This window comes from Neofelis nebulosa, chromosome 7, assembly GCF_028018385.1.
Source record: "Neofelis nebulosa isolate mNeoNeb1 chromosome 7, mNeoNeb1.pri, whole genome shotgun sequence".
NCBI classification, from domain to species: domain Eukaryota; kingdom Metazoa; phylum Chordata; class Mammalia; order Carnivora; family Felidae; genus Neofelis; species Neofelis nebulosa.
The window spans coordinates 74,610,571-74,615,335 of NC_080788.1; the positions used below are offsets into that span (position 1 = coordinate 74,610,571).

The 4,765-nt window shown below is 38.9% G+C and overlaps 1 pseudogene; it reads right to left on the reverse strand.

Annotated features, from left to right (window-relative positions):
• Positions 1-540: 540 nt before the first annotated feature.
• LOC131518548 (U2 spliceosomal RNA) lies at positions 541-660 on the reverse strand (annotated as a pseudogene).
• Between the last annotated feature and the right edge of the window lie 4,105 nt (positions 661-4,765).

The window sequence follows — 4,765 nt, forward strand, 5'->3', positions numbered from 1 at the left end:
TCAAACCCATGAACCGTAAGATCATGACCAGAGCCAAAGTTGGATACTTAACTGACTGTGCCACCCAGGCGCCCCTGCAGTAGCTTTCTAATCGGTCTCCCCGTTTCTATATTTGTTCTGTGACAAATGTCCTCCTCTACACTGTTCTCGACACAGCAGCCAGAATGATCCTTTATAATCATAAATCAGGTCATGTCACTCCCCTGCTCAAAACCTTCCAGTGGCTGTCCATCATACATAATAAGAATCAGATCTGAAGTCATCTTTATCATGGCCCCAGTGGCCACTCCAAATGTATATCCTTCTTTTCTTCTTTCCACTTAGCCCTACTAGACTCATAGGCCTTCTTACTATTCTTTGAACACTGAGCTCTGCCTCAGGCCTTTGCACTAGCTGGAGCCTCTCAGGAACACTTCCTCCAGACAGTCACATGCCTTGCTCCCTCATGTTACACATGTTCCTCAGTAAATGTTGCCTCCTTAACAGAGGGTTGCTCTGACCACCAAATGGACCTTATTTTTATCATCACTGCTTAATATCATTTGGTATTTTGCTTGTTTGTTCCTTGTTTGTGTCTCCTATTAGAATGTAAGCTCCAGATTACTAAACTGATAAGAACAGATACTACACTTGATCTTAGCCAAAAGGCTAAGAAGCAATGCAAGCTCCAGATTATTGAATTTGTTGTTGTTTTTTTTTTTAATGTTTATTTACTTTTGAGAGAGAGATAGAGTGTGAGCAGGGAAGGAGCAGAGAGAGAGGGAGACACAGAATCCAGAGCAGACTCCAGGCTCCGAGATGTCAGCACAGAGCCCAACACAGGGCTCGAACTCAGAACTCATGAACCACGAGACCGTGACCTGAGCTGAAGTTGTATGCTGAACCGACTGAGCCACCCAGGTGCCCTGAATTTGTTGTTTTTAGGTGGGTTATGGTTATGGTTAAAGAATACTTCTCTTTTAGAGATATATGCCAATATATTTATGGATGAAACAATATGACATCTTCGATTTGCTTCAAAATAATATAGGGGGAGGGATAGAGAGGTAGGTTAGTAATGAAAGAAGGTCAACTATGAGTTGATATTATTTAAGATGGATGGTGTGTAGATAGAAGTCACTTTGTATATGTTTACATTTGTATATGTTTACATTTTTTCATACAAACAAACATAAAACTTGGCTTGTTTCTTCACCATTATATCCCTAATGCCTAGAGCAGTCCTTGGCATATAGGAGGAATTTGTTAAAGAAAAAAAAGAGACAACAGGTTCAAAATGGAGTCACTTGTGCTAAGTCCCATGTCAGCAAACCAAGGATTTATATCTAATCGAATTGCAGTTTCAGCCTCTCCCAGAAATGTGACCTTTAACCAGTCAATCTGGTATTACTTAATCAGCACTAGTGAGGTAATCTTCTTGATAGACCCCCTGCCCTTCCCTCAAAGGAAGGTGACCTTGCCTGAAATAATCCACTGTTGGTTAGAAAATTCTTTTTTCTGCCTCCATCCACCTATAAAAGACTTTCATTATGTACAGCTCCATGGAGCTCCTTTTCCCCTTTCTAGATGGCATGCTGCTTGATTCATGAATTGCTGAATAAAGCTAATTTGATCTTAATATTCAGTTAAATTTTGCTTTTTCACAAATTCATAAATATATATTCATTCAACAGTCATTGCATATTGAATCAGTTAGAAGAGTAAAGGTATATTTCCAAAATAAATTTTAATCATTTACTGCCAATTGTTATAAAGGTATATTTTCAAAATAAATTTTAATCACAATGCCAATTGTTGCAAATCTAAATTCTAAGTTCCAAAGGAGGATTTTACAAAGACTACCCAGTTCCAGGCACTGAGTTCAAGAATGTCCTAATTGTGGGAATGCCAGAACTATAGTGGCTAATTTGGTGATAGCTACGCCTTTACTTTTTCTCCTCAAGACCACTTTTAAAAAATACAGCTTTATTTCTTCTTTCTTCTTTCTCACCAAATCATGATTATTAGCTGTGATCTCCTATACTAGAAATGCGTAGCAAAGTTGGAAAGAAAATACAAAAGTCTAGGTAGGTGAAAATTTATGGATCCAATCACTTGCAACTTTTGCCAGGCTATGGTGTGGAAATCACTGATGCAGAATATAAAATCCCAAGAAGAAAATGTGGTCTTTTAGGAAATTTCCAATACTACACAATTCATCAGGCTAATAGAGAAAAAAATTCTAGTAGAAACTGGATTATATGTAACTGGGTGTACTCAATTTCATTAACATATTCAGCCAATCCGATCAACTGTTTACTGTGCTAGATACTGGGAATATAATGGTGAGCAAAGACCTTCTGCCTTCAAAGACCTCAAGCATTGTGATGACTAATGTTATGTGTCAATTTGTCCACAGGGTGCCCAGATTAAAGATTACTTCTGGGTGTGTTTTTGAGTGTTTCTGGATGAGATTAGCATCTGAATCAGCAAACTCTGTAAACTGCTCTCCCCAATGTGACTAGGCATCAGCCAATCTGTTAAGGGCTTGAATAGGACAAAAGGCAGAAAACAGAGGAATTTGCCCTTTTTTGCCTGTTTTAAATCTGCCTGCTGGAGTTGGGTTGTCTCATCATCTCATCTCTAGCCTTCAGATTGGGATTTTAACCATTGCCTCCCATGATTCTCAGGCCCTTGGACTAACTGAATTACACTACCAGCTTGCCTGGTCTCCAGTTTGCAGACAGCAGATTGTCTCAGCCTTCATAATTGCATGAGCCAATTTATCACAATAAACCTCCATCTCTGTCTCTGTTTCTGTCCTATTTCTATCTCTGTCTCTATCTAGACGTCTACCACTACCTATATCCATACAGGCATACCTTGGAGATATCGTGGGTTTGGTTCCAGTAAAGCAAATATTGCGAGTCAAATGAATTTTTTGATTTCCCAGTGCATCTAAAAGCTAACATTTACAGGGGCGCCTGGGTGGCGCAGTCGGTTAAGCGTCCGACTTCAGCCAGGTCACGATCTTGCGGTCCGTGAGTTCGAGCCCCGCGTCAGGCTCTGGCCTGATGGCTCGGAGCCTGGAGCCTGTTTCCGATTCTGTGTCTCCCTCTCTCTCTGCCCCTCCCCCGTTCATGCCCTGTCTCTCTCTGTCCCAAAAATAAATTTAAAATGTTGAAAAAAAATAAATAAATAAATAAAAGCTAACATTTACACTATATTGCAATCTATTACATGTGACAGCATTATGTATTTAAAAAGCAATGTATATGTCTTAGTTATAAAATGCTTTATTGCTAAAATATGCTAACCATCATCTGAGCTTTCATCAAGTTATAATCTTTTTGTTGAGGGAGGGTCTTGCCTTGATGTTGACGGTTGCTGACTGATCACTGTGGTGGTTGCTGAAGGCTGAAGGTGGCTGTGTCAATTTCTTAAAATAAGACAACAATGAAGTTTGTTACATTGATTGATTCATCTTTTTACAAAAGATTTTTCTATAGCATATGATGCTCTCTAGCCATGAAAGTCCTACATGGTGGGCCGCCTGGGTGGCTCAGTTGGTTAAGCATCTGACTTCAGCTCAGATCATGAACTCGCAGTTCATTAGTTGGAGCCCCACATCAGGCTCTGTGCTAACAGCTCAGGATTTGGAACTTGCTTCCGATTCTGTGTCTCTCTCTCTCTCTCTGCCCCTCCCCCGCTTGCTCTCTGTCTGTTTCTCTCTCAGAAATAAGTAAACATTAAGAAAAAAAAAAGAGAAAGTCCTAGATGGCATCTTCTTCCAATATAAGGCTGTTTTACCTACATTGAAAATCTGTTCTTTAGTATAGCCAGTTTTAAATTTTAAATTTAAGTTAAAGGCACTTCTTTAATTAGCTAGATCTTCTGGATAACTTGCTGCAGCTTCCACATCAGCACCTGCTGCTTCACCTTGTACTTCTACGTTATCGAGACAGCTTCTTTCTTTAAACCTCATTAACCAACCTCTTCTAGCTGTGAACTTTTCTTCTGCAGCTTCCTCAGTTCTCTCTCTGTCTTCAAAGAACTGAGGAGACTTAGGGGTTTGCTCTGGATTAGACTCTGGCTTGAGGGAATGTTGTGACTTGTTTGATCGATCCAGATCACTAAAACTTTTTCCATATAAACAATAAGGCTATTTTGCTTTCTTATCATTTGTGTCCACTGGAGTAGCACTTTTAATTTCAAGAACTCTTCTTTGAATTCACAACTTGACTAAGTGTCTGGCATAAGACACCTAGCTTTCAGCCTATCTTGGCTTTTGACATGTGTTCCTCACTAAATTTCATCATTTCTAGCTTTTGATTTAAAGTGAGCGATGTGCAACTCTTGCTTCCACTTGAACATTTACAGATCATTGTAAGGTTACTAATTGGCCTTATTTCAATATTATTGTGTTTCAAGCAATAGAAAGGTCCAGAGAGAGGTTAAAGAGATAAAGGAATGGCTAGTCAGTAAAGTAGTCAGAACACACACAACATTTAACAATTAAGTTTGCTATTTTATTTGAGGGCTGTTCATGATGCCCCCAAAACAATTATAATAGTAATATCAAAGATCAATGATCACAGATCACATAACAAATATAATCATAATGAAAAATTTGGAGTATTGTGTGGATTACCAAAATGTGACACAGAGACACCAAATGAACAAATGCTGTTGGAAAAAATGATGCTAGCATTGCCACAAACCTTCAATTTGTAAAAAATGCAGTACCTATGAAGTACAATAAAGCAAAGTGCAATACAACTAGGTA